Genomic DNA, 21,515 nt, shown 5'->3' with positions numbered 1-21,515 from the left:
GAAATCTTTCTGTCATGCCACTTCTTGGCCCTTTCTTTATAAATCTTTGCATTCTCAAATATAGCAAGTCGAAATTCATCCAACTCATTTAGCTGGAGCAATCGTTTCTCTCCTGCTTCATTTGCATCAAGGTTCAGGAGTTTGGTTGCCCAGTAGGCCTTGTGTTCCAGCTCCACTAGCAGGTGGCATGCCTTCCATTACACTAATTGATATGGTGATGTTCCTATAGGGGTCTTGAAAGATGTTATGTATGCCCAGAGAGCATCATCAAGCTTTCTTGCCCAGTACTTTCTAGAGGTATTCACCATTCTTTCCAGGATTCTTTTTAGTTCTCTATTTGAGACTTCAGCTTGCCCATTTGTATGTGGATGATATGGGGTGGCCACTTTATGGCGAACTCCATATTGGCTTAGTACAAAGTCAAGATGTTTGTTGCAAAAATGAGTTCCTCCATCACTGATTAGTGTCTGAGGGACACCAAACCTGCTGAAGATCTTCTTCTGAAGGAACTTCATTACTACTCTAGTGTCATTTGTGGGTGATGCAACTGCCTCAACCCATTTAGATACATAATCTACTGCCACAAGGATATAGGTGTTTGAGTATGAAGGTGGGAAAGGAGCTATGAAGTCTATACTCCATACATCAAACAGCTCAATCTCTAGGATTCCTTACTGAGGCATGTCATGACCATGAGGGAGATTGCCAGCCCTTTGGCAACTGTCACAGACGGACAAACTCTCGGGAATCCTTAAAGAGTGTGGGCCAGTAGAAACCACTTTGGAGGACTTTAGTGGCTGTTTGCTCTCCTCTAAAGTGTCCTCCATAATCGGAGTCATGGCAGTGCCATAGGATTTTATGTGCCTCTTCTTCAGACACACAGCGCTAGATTATCCTATCCGAGCATCTCTAAAAGAGATATGGTTAATCCCATAAGTAGTACCTAGTGTCATGAATGAGCTTTTGGGCTTGTTGCCTGCTGTATTCCTTGGGGATGAATCTTATTGCCTTGTAATTTGCAATATCTGCAAACCAGAGTGTCGTCTGGATAGTGAAGAGTTGCTCATCCAAAAAGGTTTTAGATACCTCAGTAGAGGGAGGAGATGTCCCTTCTACTGGTTCAATCCGAGACAAGTGGTCAGCTACTTGATTTTCTGACCCTTTTCTGTCTCTGATTTCTATATTAAACTCTTGTAAGAGTAATACACATCTTATCAGCCTGGGCTTAGAATCCTGCTTGGTGAGTAGATATTTGAGAGCAGCATGGTCAGTGTAGATAACTACCTTAGATCCTATTAGATAGGATCTGAACTTGTTAATGACATAACCACTACAAGTAATTCCTTCTCTATGGTTGTATAGTTCTTCTGCGCATCATTTAGAACACGGCTGGCATAATAAATGACATGTAGAAGCTTGTCATGCCTCTTCCCCAGGACTGTGCCAATGGCATGGTCACTGGCATCACACATCAGCTCGAATGGTAAGTCCCAGTTGGGTGCAGAGATTACAGGCGCAATGATAAGCTTAGCTTTCAGAGTCTCAAAGGCCTGCAGAAACTCTTGGTGAAAGACAAATAGAGTGTCAGTGGTTAGTAAGTTGCACAGGAGTTTTGCAACTTTAGAAAAATCCTTTATAAACCTCCTGTAGAATCCTGCATGTCTCAGGAAACTTCTGATTCCTTTGACATTAGTAGGTGGTGGTAATCGCTCAATTACCTCCACCTTAGCTTGATCCACTTCTATTCCCTTGTTTGAAATTCGATGCCCGAGAACAATCCCTTCAGTCACCATGAAGTGACATTTTTCTAAGTTTAAAACCAAGTTTGGGTCTTGGCATCGTTTAAGAACTAGGGCTAGATGGTCAAGGCATGATTCAAATGAATCTCCAAAGATAGAGAAGTCATCCATGAATACTTCAAGGAACTTCTCCACCATATCAGAGAACATAGAGAGCATACACCTCTGAAAGGTGGCAGGTGCATTGCACAGGCCAAATGGCATCCACCTATAAGCAAACACGCCATATGGGCATGTAAATACTGTATTTTCTTGATCCTGTGGATCCACTGTAATTTGATTGTAACCGGAATAGCCATCCAGGAAACAATAAAAAGCATGCCCTGCTAGTCTCTCTAGCATTTGATCAATGAATGGTAAAGAAAAATGATCCTTTTTGGTGGCGTTATTGAGCCTTCTATATTCAATGCACATACACCACCCTATGATTGTCTTTGTAGGAATCAGTTCATTCTTATCATTATGAACCACTGTCATGCCTCCCTTTTTGGGAACAACTTGGACAGGGCTCACCCAAGGGATGTCAGAGATGGGATAAATAATCTCGGCCTCCCATAATTTTGTGACTTACTTTTGCACCACTTCCTTCATGGTTGGCATCATCCTTCAGCAGGATCTTGTGCATGCATCGGGTTGGGGTAATGTCCTTAAGGTCACTTATTGTCCACCTAAGAGCTGTCTTGTGTGTCTTTAGCACTTGGATTAGTGCTTTTTCTTCCTGTGGTTCTAAGGCAGAGCTTATAATCACAGGATAAGTGTCTCCATCTCCAAGAAATGCATATTTCAAGGAGGATGGTAATGGCTTAAGATCGACTTTAGGAGGCTTGTTGGTGCACGAAATTGTGATCTCCAGGCTCGAACAAATCCTGGTAATGGCTCCAAAGCTTGGTGCTCTTATCTTAATTCATGATTGTCACAACTTCGATACAACTAACCAGCAAGTGCACTGGGTCGTCCAAGTAATACCTTACGTGAGTAAGGGTCGAATCCCACGGAGATTGTTGGTATGAAGCAAGCTATGGTCACCTTGTAAATCTCAGTCAGGCAGATATAAAACAGTGATATGGTTTTCGAATAATGAATAATAAAATAGGGATAGAGATACTTATGTAAATCATTGGTAGGAATTTCAGATAAGCGAATGGAGATGCTTTTCGTTCCTCTGAACCTCTGCTTTCCTGCTATCTTTATCCAATCAGTCTTACTCCTTTCCATGGCTGGCTTTATGTGATACATCACCACTGTCAATGGCTACTTTCGGTCATCTCACGGGAAAATGATCCAATGCCCTGTCACGGCACGGCTAATCGTCTGGAGGCATCACCCTTGCCAATGGCTTCATCTTATCCTCTCAGTGAATAATATGCTCACGCACCCTGTCACGGCACGGCTATTCATCTGTCGGTTCTCGATCATGCTGGAATAGGATTTACTATCCTTTTGCGTCTGTCACTAACGCCCTGCAATCGCGAGTTCGGAGCTCGTCACAGTCATTCAATCATTGAATCCTACTCAGAATACCACAGACAAGGTTTAGACTTTCCGGATTCTCTTGAATGCCGCCATCATTCTAGCTTACGCCACGAAGATTCTGGTTAGGAGATCTAAGAGATATTCATTCTAGCTTATTTCATGTAGAACATAAGTGTTTGTCAGGCACGTGTTCATAGGGGAGAATGGTGATGAGCGTCACACATAATCATCACCTTCATCACGTTCTTGGGTGCGAATGGATATCTTAGAAGCAAAATAAGATGAGTTGAATAGAAAACAGAAGTACTTTGCATTAATCTTTGAGGAACAGCAGAGCTCCACACCTTAATCTATGGAGTGTAGAAATTCTACCGTTAAAAATACATAAGTGAAGGTCCAGGCATGGCCGAGAGGCCAGCCCCTCTGATCTAAGAACCAGGCGTCCAAAGATGGTCCAAAAGACGTCTAATACAATAGTAAGAGGTCCTATTTATAATAAACTAGTCACTAGGGTTTACATGAGTAAGTAATTGATGCATAAATCCACTTCCGGGGCCCACTTGGTGTGTGTTTGGGCTGAGCTTAAGTGTAGCACGTGCAGAGGCCATTTGTGGAGTTGAACGCCAGTTTCTGTGCCAGTTTGGGCGTTCAACTCTGGTTTTGGATCCTTTTCTGGCGCTGGACGCCAGATTTGGGCAGAAGGCTGGCGTTGAACGCCAGTTTACGTCATCAATTCTTGGCCAAAGTATAAACTATTATATATTGCTGGAAAGCCCTGGATGTCTACTTTCCAACGCAATTGGAAGCGCGCCATTTCGAGTTCTGTAGCTCCATAAAATCCACTTTGAGTGCAGGGAGGTCATAATCCAACAGCATCAGCAGTCCTTTTTCAACCTCTGAATCTGATTTCTGCTCAAGTCCCTCAATTTCAGCCAGAAAATACCTGAAATCACAGAAAAATACACAAACTCATAGTAAAGTCCAGAAATGTGAATTTAACATAAAAACTAATGAAAACATCCCTAAAAGTAACTACATCCTACTAAAAACATACTAAAAACAATGCCAAAAAGCGTATAAATTATCCGCTCATCACAACACCAAACTTAAATTGTTGCTTGTCCCCAAGCAACTGAAAATCAAATAGGATAAAAAGAAGAGAATATACTATAAATTCCAAACTATCAATGAAACATAGCTTCAATCATATGAGCGGGACTTATAGCGTTTTGCCTCTTGAATAGTTTTGGCATCTCACTTTATCCATTGAGGTTCAGAATGATTGGCATCTATAGGAACTTCAGATTTCGAATAGTGTTATTAACTCTCCTAGTTCAGTATGATGATTCTTGAACACAGCTTCTTTATGAGTCTTGGCCGTGGCCCTAAGCACTTTGTTTTCCAGTATTACCACCGGATACATAAATGCCACAGACACATAATTGGGTGAACATTTTCAGATTGTGACTCAGCTTTGCTAGAGTCCCCAATTAGAGGTGTCCAGGATTCTTAAGCACACTCTTTTTTTTTTTTTTTGCTTTGGACCTTGACTTTAACCGCTCAGTCTCAAGTTTTCACTTGACACCTACATGCCACAAGCACATGGTTAGGGACAGCTTGGTTTAGCCGCTTAGACCAGGATTTTATTCCTTTAGGCCCTCCTATCCACTGATGCTCAAAGCCTTGGGATCCTTTTTATTTGCCCTTGCCTTTTGGTTTTAAGGGTTATTGGCTTTTTCTGCTTGCTTTTTCTTTTTCTTTCTATTTTTTATTATTATTATTATTATTTTTTTTTTCGCCCCCCTTTTTTTTTCTGCAAGCTTTGTTCTTTGCTGCTTTTTCTTGCTTCAAGAATCATTTTTATGATTTTTCAGATTATCAAATAACATGTCTCCTAGTCATCATTCTTTCAAGAGCCAACATATTTAACATTCTTAAACAACAACTTCAAAAGATATATGCACTGTTCAAGCATACATTCAGAAAACAAGAAGCATTGTCACCACATCAATATAATTAAGCTAAGTTCAAGGATAAATTCGAAACTCATGTACTTCTTATTCTTTTGAATTAAAACATTTTTTCATTTAAGAGAGGTGATGGATTCATAGGACATTCATAACTTTAAGACATAGTTACTAACTACTAATGATCATGTAATGAAGACACAAACATAGATAAGCACATAACATAGAAAACGAAAAACAGAAGAAAGAAGAACAAGGAATGAATCCACCTTAGTGATGGTGGCGTTTCCTTCTTGAGGAACCAATGATGTCCTTGAGCTCTTCTATGTCTCTTCCTTGTCTTTGTTGCTCCTCCCTCATTGCTTTTTGATCTTCTCTTATTTCATGGAGCATGATGGAGTGCTCTTGACGTTCCACCCTTAGTTGTCCCATATTGGAACTCAATTCTTCTAGGGAGGTGTTGATGTGCTCCTGGTACACGAAATTGTAATGTTACTGTTCACATTACTCTCTTACAACTTCGCACAACTAACCAGCAAGTGCACTGGGTCGTCCAAGTAATACCTTACGTGAGTAATGGTCGAATCCCACAGAGATTGTTGGTTTGAAGCAATCTATGGTTATCTTGTAAATCTTAGTCAGGAAGTCAATTATGTTTATCAGTTGAATTATGAATAACCAGTAGAGCATAAATTAAAAGTTACTTGTTGTGTAGTAATGGAGAATATGTTGGAGTTTTGGAGATGCTTTGTCTTCTGAATCTCTGCTTTCCTCTGTCTTCTGATTCACGCACGCACGTCCTCCTATGGCAAGCTGTGTGTTGGTGGATCACCGTTGTCAATGGCTACCTTCCATCCTTCCAGTGAAAACTACGCTCACGCGCGCTGTCACAGCACGGCTAATCACCGGTTGGTTCTCGATCTGGTTGGAATAGGATTTACTATCCTTTTGCGTCTGTCACTAACGCCCAGCCTTCAGGAGTTTGAAGCTCGTCACAGTCATTCAATCCTTGAATCCTACTCGGAATGCCACAGACAAGGCTTAGACTTTCCGGATTCTCATGAATGCCGCCATCAGTTCTAGCTTATACCACGGAGATTCTGATTAAAGAATCTAAGAGATACTCATTCAATCGGATATAAAACGGAGGTGGTTGTCAGGCACACGTTCATGGTTTGAGGAAGGTGATGAATGTCACAGATCATCACCTTCATCACAGTTAAGCGCGAATGAACATCTTAGATAGGAACAAGCGTGTTTGAATGGAAAACAGGAATACTTGCATTAATTCATTGAGACACAGCAGAGCTCCTCACCCCCCAACAATGGGGTTTAGAGACTCATGCCGTCAGAGAATACAAAGTTTAGATCTAAAATGTCATGAGATACAAAATAAGTCTCTAAAAGTTGTTTAAATACTAAACTAGTAGCCTAAGGTTACAAAATATGAGTGGACTATGATGGATGATGCAGAGATCCACTTCTGGGGCCCACTTGGTGTGCTGGGGCCCACTTGGTGTGTGCTGGGGCTGAGACTTTAAGCAATCCACGTGCAGAGGCCATTTGTGGAGTTGAACGCCAGTTTTTGTGCCAGTTTGGGCGTTCAACTCCAGTTTTTGATCCTTTTCTGGCGCTGGACGCCAGAATTGGGCAGAGGACTGGCGTTGAACGCCAGTTTACGTCGTCTATTCTTGTGCAAAGTATGGACTATTATATATTGCTGGAAAGCCCTGGATGTCTACTTTCCAACGCAATTGGAAGCACGCCATTTCGAGTTTTGTAGCTCCCGAAAATCCACTTTGAGTGCAGGGAGGTCAGAATCCAACAGCATCAGCAGTCCTTTTTCAGCCTGAATCAGATTTTTGCTCAGCTCCTTCAATTTCAGCCAGAAAAATACCTGAAATTACAGAAAAATACACAACTCATAGTAAAGTCTAGAAATATGAATTTTTCCTAAAAACTACTAGAAATAGACTAAAAACTAACTAAAACATACTCAAAACTATATGAAATTATCCCCAAAAAGCGTATAAAATATCCAGTCATCACAACACCAAACTTAAACTGTTGCTTGTCCTCAAGCAAATAGACAAATAAAATAGAAGACTAATAGGTTGAGAAGCAATAATATCTCAGAGTTTTTGAATGAAGCTCAGATTCTAATTAGATGAGCGGGACTAGTAGCTTTTTGCTTCTGAACAGTTTTGGCATCTCACTTTATCCATTGAAGCTCAGAGTGATTGGCATCTATAGGAACTCAGAATTCAGATAGTGTTATTGATTCTCTTAGTTCAGTGTGATGATTCTTGAACACAGCTTCTTTATGAGTCTTGGCCGTGGCCCTAAGCACTTTGTTTTCCAGTATTACCACCGGATACATAAATGCCACAGACACATAACTGGGTGAACCTTTTCAGATTGTGACTCAGCTTTGCTAAAGTCCCCAATTAGAGGTGTTCAGAGTTCTTAAGCACACTCTTTTTTTTCGCTTGGACCTTGACTTTAACCGCTCAGTCTCAAGTTTTCACTTGACACCTCCACGCCACAAGCACATGGTTAGGGACAGCTTGGTTTAGCCGCTTAGACCAGGATTTCAGTCCTTTAGGCCCTCCTATCCATTGATGCTCAAAGCCTTGGGATCCTTTTTAATTGCCCTTGCCTTTTGGTTTTAAGGGTTATTGGCTTTTTCTGCTTGCTTCTTCTTCTTTTTTTTTTTTTTTTTTCTGCAAGCTTTGTTCTTTGCTGCTTTTTCTTGCTTCAAGAATCATTTTTATGATTTTTCAGATTATCAATAACATGTCTCATGTTCATTATTCTTTCAAGAGCCAACATATTTAACAGTCTTAAACAACAAATTCAAAAGACATATGCACTGTTCAAGCATTCATTCAGAAGACAGAAAGCATTGCCACCACATTTAACCAATTAGAATTTGTTTTATTTAAACTCAAAATTTTATTGCTTCTTATTCAAAAGATCTACTATTTTATTCATGTCTAATGATGATGAGAAAAATAAACTATAGCTTAATTGGAGATAAAATCAAATAGATACTAATTACTATTATATGACTTCTAAGGTAAACTTTTTATAAGGACACTGTCACAGAGTTACGGCAGAAATTGGAAATTAACAACCTTTATTCTGGGGGTATGGGAGTTCCTCTGATCCTTGGGAGACTTGGTATCACAGAAGACTTTTGGCGCTTCAGTTCCCTTAAGTCACGTCCCTGCTCCTCTTGTTCTTTAAGCATATGGGTCAGCATTTGACTGTGTTCCTTCTGTTGTTTTATTATTTGCTCCATAGCTTCCTGTATCTTGGTGACAGACGTCTCAAGATATTCCCAATATTCTGCTTGAGGAATCTCTGGGAGGAATTCCTGTGCTCTCTTCTTGATATGTTCCTCCTGTGCTTGTTGTCTCTCCATTGATGCTTTGGTGATTGACTTTTCAATTAGGATATATTCAGTTATTCCCATCTTGACTCCAGCGTCCTTGCAGAGCAGAGAAATCACGCTTGGATAAGCCAACCTGGCCTCTCTTGAATTTTTGTTAGCAATCTTATAGAGCTCTGTTGAAATCAGCTGATGAACCTCCACTTCCTTTCCCATCATGATGCAATGAATCATCACTGCTCTTTTAACTGTGACTTCAGAACGGTTGCTGGTGGGCAACAGAGAACGCCCAATGAAGTCCAGCCATCCTCTGGCAACTGGTTTGAGATCCTCCCTCTTGAGTTGATTCGGGGCGCCCTTTGTGTTGGTGGTCCACCTGGCTCCAGGGATACAGATGTCCTCTAGAATCTTATCCAGGCCAATGTCTATTCTCATCATCCTCCTGTTGAAAGAGTCTAGATCATCCTTTAGCTGAGGTAGCTTTAATATCTCTCTGATCTTGTCAGGGGTGGTATGAACAATCTTTCCCCTGACCATGGTCCGAAATTCGTAGCAGGCTGTTCCATATAGTCTTTGCTTGTCAGTCTGCCACATATTAGCATAGAACTCCTGGACCATGTTCCTTCCTACTTTCGTTTCAGGATTAGCTAGGACTTCCCAGTTCCTGATTCGAATTTGCTCCTGGATCTCCGGATATTCATCTTCTCTCAGATCGAATCTCACTTCTGGGATCACTGATCTCAGACCCATTACTTTAAGATAATGGTCTGAATGTTCTTTAGATAAGAACTTCTCTTGATTCCAAAGTGGTTTTGGAACGCTCTCTTTCTTGCCTCTAGGAGTGTATTGTTTCCCTTTGGGAGCCATGATCTTAGTGATCTCGAAAAAACACACCAAACTTAGAGGTTTGCTTGTCCTCAAGCAAAAGAAAGGAAAGGAGAGGGATAAAAGGAGATTGAGTAGCACTTGTTGATGAAGGAGGGGGGAGGCCGAACCCAATTTAAAGGGGTGGGGGGTGGATTTTCGAAAAATTGGAAGAGATAAGATAAAAAAAAAAAGATTGAGTTGAAAAAGATAAGATAGAAGATATAGTTTGATTTTGAAAAGATAGGATAGATTTTTGAAAAAAGATAAATCTGGGTTTTTGAGAAAGATAATATGAAAAAGATATTGAAAAGATTTTAGAGTGAAAAAGATAGATTTGTTTTCAGAAAAGATTTTGAAAAGAGTTGGATTGAATTTGGAAAGATGGATTTTTAGAAATTAGGGATTTTAGAAATCAGGGTTCTTGATATATTTATGTAAAAAATCATGCATTGAAGCATAAAATTTGAAATTAAAATGGAAATACGTGTGGGATTGCTGGATTTGGCTTCCCACTGTCCTCCTGGCGTTTGAACGCCCAAACACTGCCTGTTTTGGGCGTTCAGCGCCCAAATGCTGATCTCCTGGGCGTTCAGCGCCCAGTTGCTGCCATTCCTGGCGTTCAACGCCCAGTGGGTGGCCATTTCTGGCGTTGAATGCCCAAATGCTGTCATTACTGGCGTTCAGCGCCCAGTGGATGCCCATTTTGGGCGCTGAACGCCCAAAATGCCCCTTTACTGGCGTTTTCTTGCCTTTGAGCTCTGTTACTCTGTTTTGTGTGCCGAGGTCTTCTGTAAATGATTATTTACCTTGTTGTTAATGAACTCTATATAAACAAATAAAAATAAAAATAGAAATAGGGAAAAATGCTTAGAGGATTGTTGCCCCATGGCTGGGTTGCCTCCCAGCAAGCGCTTCTTTATTGTCTTTAGCTGGACCTTGCTGAGCTTTTATTCTAGCTTCAGCCTTGAGCATTCTTGCTCAGTGTTGCCTTCAAGATAATGCTTGATTCTCTGTCCATTGACAATGAACTTCTTATCAGAATCAATATCTTGAAGCTCCACATAACCATATGGTGACACACTTGTAATCACGTATGGTCCCCTCCACCGGGATTTCAGTTTCCCGGGGAATAGCCTGAGTCTAGAGTTAAACAACAGGACCTTTTGTCCTGGTTTAAAGATTCTAGATGACAGCTTTCTGTCATGCCATTTTTTTGATTTTTCTTTATAAAGCTTGGCATTTTCGAAAGCTGTGAATCTGAATTCCTCTAGCTCATTTAGCTGGAGCAATCTTTTTTCTCCTGCTAATTTGGCATCTAAGTTTAGGAATCTGGTTGCCCAGTAGGCCTTATGTTCCAGTTCCACGGGCAAGTGGCATGCCTTACCATACACTAGTTGGTATGGAGAGGTTCCTATAGGGGTCTTGAATGCTGTTCTGTAAGCCCACAGAGCATCATCCAAGCTCCTTGCCCAATCCTTTCTACGGGTATTTACTGTCCGTTCCAGGATTCTCTTTAATTCTCTATTAGAGACTTCAGCTTGCCCATTGGTCTGTGGATGATATGGAGTGGCCACTTTGTGGTGAATTCCATACCGAACCATGGCAGAGTAAAGCTGTTTGTTGCAGAAGTGAGTGCCCCCATCACTGATTAACACTCTAGGGACACCAAACCTGCTAAAGATATGTTTCTGGAGGAACTTCAGCACTGTTTTAGTATCATTGGTGGGTGTGGCAATAGCCTCAACCCATTTTGATACATAGTCAACTGCCACCAGAATATAAGTGTTTGAGTATGATGGTGGAAAAGGTCCCATGAAGTCAATTCCCCATACATCAAACAACTCTATTTCCAAGATTCCTTGTTGAGGCATGGCGTAACCATGAGGCAGATTACCAGCTCTTTGGCAACTGTCACAATTACGTACAAACTCTCGGGAATCTTTATAGAGTGTGGGCCAATAGAAGCCACATTGGAGGACCTTGGTGGCTGTTCGCTCACCTCCGAAATGGCCTCCATATTGAGATCCATGGCAATGCCATAAGATTCTCTGTGCTTCCTCTCTAGGGACACACCTACGGATAATTCCGTCTGCACATCTCTTAAAGAGATAGGGCTCATCCCACAGGTAGTACTTTGCATCAGTAATTAGTTTCTTTTTTTGTATTCTATTGTACTCCTTGGGTATGAACCTTGCAGCTTTGTAGTTTGCAATATCGGCAAACCATGGTGCTTCCTGAATGGCAAATAGATGCTCATCAGGGAATGTCTCAGAGATCTCAAGGAAGGGGAGGGACGTCCCTTCCACTGGCTCTATCCGGGACAGATGATCAGCTACTTGGTTCTCTGTCCCTTTTCTGTCTCTTATTTCTATATCAAACTCTTGCAGAAGCAATACCCATCTGATGAGCCTGGGTTTTGAATCCTGCTTTGTGAGTAGATACTTAAGAGCAGCATGGTCAGTATACACAATCACCTTTGATCCTACTAAGTAGGATCTGAACTTGTCAATGGCGTAAACCACTGCAAGTAATTCCTTTTCTGTGGTTGTGTAATTTTTCTGGGCATCATTTAAAATGCGACTGGCATAATAAATGACATGCAGAAGCTTGTCATGCCTCTGTCCCAATACTGCACCAATGGCATGATCACTGGCATCACACATTAACTCAAATGGCAATGTCCAGTCTGGTGCAGAAATGACTGGTGCTGTGACCAGCTTAGCTTTCAGCGTTTCAAACGCCTGCAGGCATGCTGTGTCAAACACAAATGGCGTGTCCGCAGCTAGCAGATTGCTTAGAGGTTTTGCAATTTTTGAAAAATCCTTTATAAACCTCCTATAGAATCCTGCATGCCCCAGAAAGCTTCTGATTTCCTTAACATTGGCAGGTGGTGGTAATTTTTTAATTACCTCTATTTTTGCTTGATCCACCTCTATTCCCTTGTTTGAGATCTTATGCCCAAGAACAATTCCTTCAGTCACCATGAAGTGACACTTTTCCCAGTTTAAAACTAGGTTGGTTTCTTGGCATCTTTTCAGAACAAGTTTCAGGTGATCAAGACAGGAGCTGAATGAGTCTCCATATACTGAGAAGTCATCCATGAAGACTTCCAGAAATTTTTCTACCATATCAGAGAAAATAGAGAGCATGCATCTCTGGAAGGTTGCAGGTGCATTGCATAGCCCAAAGGGCATCCTTCTATAAGCAAACACTCCGGATGGACATGTGAATGCTGTTTTCTCTTGATCCTGGGGATCTACTGCAATCTGGTTATAGCCTGAGTAGCCATCCAAAAAGCAGTAATAATCATGACCTGCTAGTCTCTCTAGCATCTGGTCTATGAATGGTAAAGGAAAATGATCCTTTCTGGTGGCTGTATTGAGCCTTCTGTAGTCAATACACATGCGCCACCCTGTAACTGTTCTTGTAGGAACCAGTTCATTTTTTTCATTATGAATCACTGTCATGCCTCCCTTTTTTGGGACGACTTGAACAGGGCTCACCCAGGGGCTATCAGAAATGGGATAAATAATCCCAGCCTCTAGTAATTTGGTGACCTCTTTCTGCACCACTTCCTTCATGGCTGGATTTAGCCACCTCTGTGGTTGAACCACTGGTTTGGCATTATCCTCCAATAGGATTTTGTGCATGCATCTAGCTGGGCTTATGCCCTTAAGGTCACCTATGGACCACCCAAGAGCTGTCTTGTGTGTCCTTAGCACTTGAATAAGTGCTTCCTCTTCCTGTGAATTTAAAGCAGAGCTTATGATCACTGGAAAAGTGTCACCTTCTCCTAGAAATACATATTTCAAGGATGGTGGCAGTGGCTTGAGCTCGGGTTTAGGAGGTTTTTCCTCTTTCAGAAGAAAGTTCAGAGGCTCTTTCATGTCCCCTGAATCCTCTAAATCAGGCTGAACATCTTTAAAGATGTTTTCCAACTCTGATTCGAGACTCTCAGCCATGTTGATCTCTTCTACCAAAGAGTCAATAAGGTCAACTTTCATGCAGTCTGTTGATGTGTCTGGATGCTGCATGGCTTTGACAGCGTTCAACTTGAACTCGTCATCGTTGACTCTCAGGGTTATTTCCCCTTGCTGGACGTCAATGAGGGATCGTCCAGTTGCTAGGAAGGGTCTTCCTAGAATGAGAGTAGCACTCTTGTGCTCCTCCATTTCCAGCACAACAAAGTCAGTGGGAAAGGCGAATGGCCCAACTCTGACAATCATGTCCTCAATCACGCCTGATGGGTATTTAGTGGAACCATCAACAAGTTGGAGACATATCCGGGTTGGTTTAACTTCTTCAGTTAAGCCAAGCTTCCTGATAGTGGATGCAGGTATCAGGTTGATGCTCGCCCCAAGATCGCATAGAGCTGTCTTGGTGCAATCACCTTCTAATATGCATGGTATCAGAAAACTCCCAGGGTCTTTAAGCTTTTCAGGAAAGCTTTTCAGAATGACTGCACTGCATTCTTCAGTGAGGAGAACTCTTTCTGTTTCTCTCCACTCCTTCTTATGACTCAAGATCTCTTTCATGAACTTGGCATAAGAAGGTATTTGCTCAAGTGCCTCTGCAAATGGAATCTTTATTTCAAGAGTCCTTAGATAATCTGCAAAGCGAGCAAATTGCTTATCCTGCTCCTCTTTCCGGAGTTTTTGAGGATAAGGTATCTTGGCTTTATATTCCTCAACCTTAGTGGTTAAAGAAGCCTTTTTAGAGGGGTTGTTATCAGCACTTGTGTGTGTCTGATCCCTCACTGGCAATTGAGTACCAGAGTCAGAAGCTGGAGTGACGTTAAATGCCAACTCACTATCTGTTCCTGGCGTCTGAACGCCAGAAATGTGCCCCTGTTGGGCGTTCAGCGCTGGATTCTGCCCCATTTGGGCGTTCAACGCCAGATTCTTGCCCATTTCTGGCGTTGAACGCCAATCCTGCCTTGTTTCTGGCGCTGAACGCCAGTTTTGGGCATGGTCTAGGCGTTCAGTGCCAGCCTTCCACCTATTTTCTGGCGTTTTAGTGCCAGAATTATTTTTCCCTGGGCTCTTACTGTCCTCAGGGGAATCTTTGGTGGGTTGCTCATTTCTTGAATTTTTGATGCCTTGAGGTGGGGTATTTAATGTTTTCCCACTTCTTAATTGAACTGCTTGGCATTCTTCTGCTATTTGCTTTGATAGCTGCTGCTTTGTTTGCTTAAACTGTTCTTCCATATGCATATTAGCTATCCTTGTCTCCTGTAACCTGTCTTTGAATTCAGCTAGCTGCTTTGTTAGAAAATCTAATTGCTGATTGAATTCAGCAGCTTGTTTTACAGTACTGAATTCAGCAGTTACTGTTTTAACCTCTTCATTCATGGAAGGGTTGCTGCTTAGATACAGATGCTGATTCCTGGCAACTGTATCAATGAGCTCTTGAGCTTCTTCAATTGTCTTTCTCATATGGATAGATCCACCAGCTGAGTAATCTAAAGACATCTGAGCTCCTTCTGCAAGCCCATAGTAGAAGATGTCTAACTGAACCCACTCTGAAAACATTTCAGAGGGGCATTTTCGTAGCATCTCTCTGTATCTCTCCCAGGCATCATAAAGAGATTCATTATCTCCTTGTTCAAAGCCTTGGATGTCCAGCCTTAGCTGTGTCATCCTTTTTGGAGGGAAATATTGATTCAGGAATTTTTCTGTCAGCTGTTTCCATGTTCTTATGCTGGCCTTAGGTTGGTTATTTAACCACCTTTTAGCTTGATCTTTTACAGCAAATGGAAACAGTAATAGTCTGTAGACATCCTGATCTATTTCCTTATCATGTACTGTGTCAGCAATTTGTAAAAATCGTGCCAGAAACTCTGTAGGTTCTTCCTGTGGAAGACCGGAATACTGGCAACTTTGCTGCACCATGATAATGAGCTGAGGATTCAACTCAAAGCTACTAACTCCAATGGAGGGTATGCATATGCTACTCCCATACGAAGCAGTAGAGGGGTTAGAATATGACCCCAAAGTCCTCCTGGACTGTCCATCTCCACTTATGTCCATGATGGATCTATGGATATAACTTGGACTGATTTACCTTTTTATTTATTTTATTTTATAAGAAGTAAATACTTAAATAAAATAAAATAACTAAAAAGAATTTGAATTTTGAAATAAATTTTTTTTTTTCGTAAAAAAAAAATTAAAAATAATTAGTTAAAAAAAACGAAATTTTTGAAAAAGAGGGAAGATATTTTTGAAAATTAGAGAGAGAGAGTTAGTTAGGTAGTTTTGAAAAAGTTAAGAAACAAACAAAAAGTTAGTTAGTTAGTTGAAACAGATTTTGAAAAGATAAGAAGTTAGGAAGTTAGAAGAGATATTTTGAAAAGATATTTTTTTGAATTTAGTGAGGAGAGAGAAAAACAATAAGATAGTACAAGATTTAAAATTTTTAGATCTAATGCTCCTTGTTTTCGAAAAATTTGGAGGGAAAACACCAAGGAACACCAAACTTAAAAATTTTTAGATCAAGACACAAGGAAACTCAAGAACACTTTGAAGACTCACAAGAACACAAGAACATGAAGGAAGAACACCAAACTTAAATTTTTTAGAAAACCAAACCAAAATTTTCGAAAATCAAAGGGGAATCAACAAGAAAACACCAAACTTAAAGTTTGGCACAAGATTTAATAGAAAAAATATTTTTGAAAAAGAAGGTTTTGAAAAGATTATAAAAGATTCTAACCCAATCAAATTAATGTTCTAGCCAAATGAGTTATGGGACCTTCAAAAATTTTAAGAAAGATTATTTTTGAAAACACCAAACTTAAAGTTTGGCACAGGATTTAATAGAAAAATTATTTTTGAAAAAGGTTTTTAAAAATATGATAGCCAATTATCATGAACATAAACACCACGTTCTAAATAACTGAGCTATAAGTTTAAAGTATTTTAACAAGGGTTAATTAATAAAAGACTCTAAACCAAAAAGAAAGATTTTTCCTAATCTAAGCAACAAAATAATCCGTCAGTTGTTCAAACACGAACAATCCCCGGCAATGGCGCCAAAAACTTGGTGCACGAAATTGTAATGTTACTGTTCACATTACTCTCTTACAACTTCGCACAACTAACCAGCAAGTGCACTGGGTCGTCCAAGTAATACCTTACGTGAGTAAGGGTCGAATCCCACAGAGATTGTTGGTTTGAAGCAATCTATGGTTATCTTGTAAATCTTAGTCAGGAAGTCAATTATGTTTATCAGTTGAATTATGAATAACCAGTAGAGCATAAATTAAAAGTTACTTGTTGTGTAGTAATGGAGAATATGTTGGAGTTTTGGAGATGCTTTGTCTTCTGAATCTCTGCTTTCCTCTGTCTTCTGATTCACGCACGCACGTCCTCCTATGGCAAGCTGTGTGTTGGTAGATCACCGTTGTCAATGGCTACCTTCCATCCTTCCAGTGAAAACTACGCTCACGCGCTCTGTCACAGCACGGCTAATCACCGGTTGGTTCTCGATCTGGTTGGAATAGGATTTACTATCCTTTTGCGTCTGTCACTAACGCCCAGCCTTCAGGAGTTTGAAGCTCGTCACAGTCATTCAATCCTTGAATCCTACTCGGAATGCCACAGACAAGGCTTAGACTTTCCGGATTCTCATGAATGCCGCCATCAGTTCTAGCTTATACCACGGAGATTCTGATTAAAGAATCTAAGAGATACTCATTCAATCGGATATAGAACGGAGGTGGTTGTCAGGCACACGTTCATGGTTTGAGGAAGGTGATGAATGTCACAGATCATCACCTTCATCACAGTTAAGCGCGAATGAACATCTTAGATAGGAACAAGCGTGTTTGAATGGAAAACAGGAATACTTGCATTAATTCATTGAGACACAGCAGAGCTCCTCACCCCCAACAATGGGGTTTAGAGACTCATGCCGTCAGAGAATACAAAGTTTAGATCTAAAATGTCATGAGATACAAAATAAGTCTCTAAAAGTTGTTTAAATACTAAACTAGTAGCCTAGGGTTACAAAATATGAGTGGACTATGATGGATGATGCAGAGATCCACTTCTGGGGCCCACTTGGTGTGCTGGGGCCCACTTGGTGTGTGCTGGGGCTGAGACTTTAAGCAATCCACGTGCAGAGGCCATTTGTGGAGTTGAACGCCAGTTTTTGTGCCAGTTTGGGCGTTCAACTCCAGTTTTTGATCCTTTTCTGGCGCTGGACGCCAGAATTGGGCAGAGGACTGGCGTTGAACGCCAGTTTACGTCGTCTATTCTTGTGCAAAGTATGGACTATTATATATTGCTGGAAAGCCCTGGATGTCTACTTTCCAACGCAATTGGAAGCACGCCATTTCGAGTTTTGTAGCTCCCGAAAATCCACTTTGAGTGCAGGGAGGTCAGAATCCAACAGCATCAGCAGTCCTTTTTCAGCCTGAATCAGATTTTTGCTCAGCTCCTTCAATTTCAGCCAGAAAAATACCTGAAATTACAGAAAAATACACAACTCATAGTAAAGTCTAGAAATATGAATTTTTCCTAAAAACTACTAGAAATAGACTAAAAACTAACTAAAACATACTCAAAACTATATGAAATTATCCCCAAAAAGCGTATAAAATATCCAGTCATCACAACACCAAACTTAAACTGTTGCTTGTCCTCAAGCAAATAGACAAATAAAATAGAAGACTAATAGGTTGAGAAGCAATAATATCTCAGAGTTTTTGAATGAAGCTCAGATTCTAATTAGATGAGCGGGACTAGTAGCTTTTTGCTTCTGAACAGTTTTGGCATCTCACTTTATCCATTGAAGCTCAGAGTGATTGGCATCTATAGGAACTCAGAATTCAGATAGTGTTATTGATTCTCTTAGTTCAGTGTGATGATTCTTGAACACAGCTTCTTTATGAGTCTTGGCCGTGGCCCTAAGCACTTTGTTTTCCAGTATTACCACCGGATACATAAATGCCACAGACACATAACTGGGTGAACCTTTTCAGATTGTGACTCAGCTTTGAACGCCAGAACCATGCTTGTTCTGGGCGTTCAGCGCCAGGATGCTCCCATTCTGGGCGTTCAGCGCCAGAACTATGCTCTGTTCTGGCGTTTGAACGCCAGACAGATGCTCCTCCAGGGTGTGATTTTTCTTCTGCTGTTTTTGATTCCTGTTTTTGATTTTTTTGTTTATTTTGTGACTCCACATGATCATCAACCTAAGAAAACATGAAAAACAATAAAAATAAGAATTAGATAACATTGGGTTGCCTCCCAACAAGCGCTTCTTTAATGTCAATAGCTTGACAGTGGACTCTCATGGAGCCTCACAGATGTGCAGAGCTTTGTTGAGACTCTCCAACACCAAACTTAGAGTTTGGATATGGGAGTTCAACACCAAACTTAGAGTTTGGTTGTGGCCTCCCAACACCAAACTTAGAGTTTGACTGTGGGGGCTCTGGTTGACTCTGCTGGGAGAGAAGCTATTCCTGCTTCCTCTCCATGGTTGCAGAGGGGGATCCTTGAGTTTTGAATACAAGGGAGTTCTCATTCCATTGAAGGAATATTTCACCTCTGTCAACATCAATCACAGCTCTTGCTGTGGCCAGGAAAGGTCTTCCTAGGATGATGGATTCATCCTCTTCCTTTCCAGTATCCAGGACTATGAAATCAGCAGGTATGTAAAGGCCCTCAACCTTTACTAATACATCTTCTACCTGTCCATAAGCCTGTTTTCTTGAGCTGTCTGCCATCTCTAGTGAGATTTTAGCAGCTTGCACCCCATAGATTCCCAGTTTCTCTATTACAGAGAGGGGCATGAGGTTTATTCCTGAACCAAGGTCACATAGAGCCTTAAATATCATGGTGCCTATGGTACAGGGTATTATGAACTTTTCAGGATCCTGTCTCTTCTGAGGCAATGTCAGTTGATCCAGATCACTTAGTTCATTGATGAACAAGGGAGGTTCAACTTCCCAAGTATCAATGCCAAATAATTTGGCATTCAGCTTCATGATTGCACCAAGAAACTTGGCAGTTTGCTCTTCAGTAACATCCTCATTCTCTTCAGAAGAGGAATACTCATCAGAGCTCATGAAGGGTATAAGGAGGTTCAATGGAATCTCTATGGTCTCTAGATGAGTCTCAGAGTCCTTTGGTTTCCCAGAAGGACGCTCCTTATTGATCACTGGACGTCCCTGGAGGTCTTTCTCCTTGGGATTCACGTCCTCTCCTCTCCTCTCAGGTTCGGCCATGGCACTTATGTCAATGGCCTTGCACTTTCCTTTTGGGTTCTCTTCTGTATTGCTTGGGAGAGTACTAGGAGGGATTTCAGTGATCCTTTTACTCAGCTGGCCCACTTGTGCTTCCAGATTTCTAATGGAAGATCTTGTTTCATTCATGAAACTTACAGTGGCCTTAGATAGATCAGAGACTAGATTTGCTAAATTAGAAGCATTTTGTTCAGAGTTCTCTGTCTGTTGCTGAGTTGATGATGGAAAAGGTTTGCTATTGCTAAACCTGTTTCTTCCACCATTATTAAAGCCTTGTTGGGGCTTTTGATCCTTCCATGAGAAATTTGGATGATTTCTCCATGTTGAGTTATAGGTGTTTCCATAAGGTTCACCTAAGTAATTTACCTCTGCTATTGCAGGGTTCTCAGGATCATAGGCTTCTTCTTCAGAAGATGCCTCTTGAGTACTGTTGGATGCAGCTTGCATTCCATGCAGACTCTGAGAGATCATATTGACTTGCTGAGTCAATATTTTATTCTGAGCCAATATGGCATTCAGAGTATCAACCTCAAGAACTCCCTTCTTCATAGGCGTCCCATTACTCACAGGATTCCTTTCAGAAGTGTACATGAACTGGTTATTAGCAACCATGTCAATGAGTTCTTGAGCTTCTGCAGGCGTTTTCTTTAAGTGAATGGATCCACCTGCAGAAGTGTCCAGTGACATCTTTGATAGCTCAGATAAACCATCATAGAATATATCCAGGATGGTCCATTCTGAAAGCATGTCAGAAGGACACTTTTTGGTCAACTGTTTGTATCTTTCCCAAGCTTCATAGAGGAATTCACCTTCTTTCTGTCTGAAGGTTTGAACATCAGCTCTAAGCTTGCTCAGCTTTTGAGGAGGAAAGTACTTGGCTAAGAAAGCCGTGACCAGCTTATCCCAAGAGTTCAGGCTGTCTTTAGGTTGAGAATCCAACCATAATCTAGCTCTGTCTCTTACAGCAAAAGGGAAAAGCATGAGCCTGTAGACTTCAGGATTTACTCCATTAGTCTTAACAGTATCACATATCTGCAAGAATTCAGTTAAGAACTGAAAAGGATCTTCAGATGGAAGTCCATGAAACTTGCAGTTCTGCTGCATCAGAGAAACTAATTGAGGTTTCAGCTCAAAGTTGTTTGCTCCAATGGCAGGAATGGAGATGCTTCTTCCATGTAAATTGGAATTAGGTGCAGTGAAGTCACCAAGAATCTTCCTTACATTATTATTATTTTCGGCTGCCATCTCCTCTTCCTGTTCGAAAATTTCTGAAAGGTTATCTCTGGATTGTTGTATTTTGGCTTCTCTTAATTTTCTCTTCAGAGTCCTTTCCGGTTCTAGATCTGCTTCCACAAGAATGTTCTTATCCTTGCTCCTGCTCATATGACAAAGAAGAAGGCACAGAAAAATAATAATAATAATAATAGAGATCCTTTATACCACAGTATAGGGATCCCTTTGTGAGTGGAAGAAAAGGGGGAGATAAAGGATGTCATGTAAAGGAAGAAACACAACTGTACAGATGGAAGAGATGTGAGATGAGATGTTAGGATATGAATGAATAAATAGAATAGGATGGAGGAAGGATAATTTTCGAAAATTATTTTGAAAAAGAGTTAGTGATTTTTGAAAATGGTTTTTGAAAAATGTTAGTAATTTTCGAAAATTTTTGAAATCAAAAATAAAAAATAAAAATAATTAGTTAATTAAAAAGAAATTTTTGAAAAAGAGGGAAGATATTTTCGAAAATTAGAGAGAGAGAG

The 21,515-nt window shown here is 40.8% G+C and overlaps 1 non-coding gene across 1 annotated transcript; it reads left to right on the top strand.

Moving 5' to 3' along the window:
- The first annotated feature begins 20,493 nt into the window (after positions 1-20,493).
- LOC148566921 (small nucleolar RNA R71) lies at positions 20,494-20,601 on the top strand. The gene has a single exon (XR_015881894.1). It is a non-coding gene; the product is annotated as a small nucleolar RNA R71 (small nucleolar RNA).
- The last annotated feature ends 914 nt before the right edge of the window (positions 20,602-21,515 follow it).

The sequence above is a fragment of the Arachis ipaensis genome, chromosome B4 (genome assembly GCF_059453495.1).
Source record: "Arachis ipaensis isolate K30076 ecotype BB chromosome B4, ASM5945349v1, whole genome shotgun sequence".
Classification (NCBI taxonomy): Eukaryota; Viridiplantae; Streptophyta; class Magnoliopsida; order Fabales; family Fabaceae; genus Arachis; species Arachis ipaensis.
Note: the sequence above shows the minus strand (reverse complement) of the source record. Positions and strands in the feature narration are given on the sequence as shown.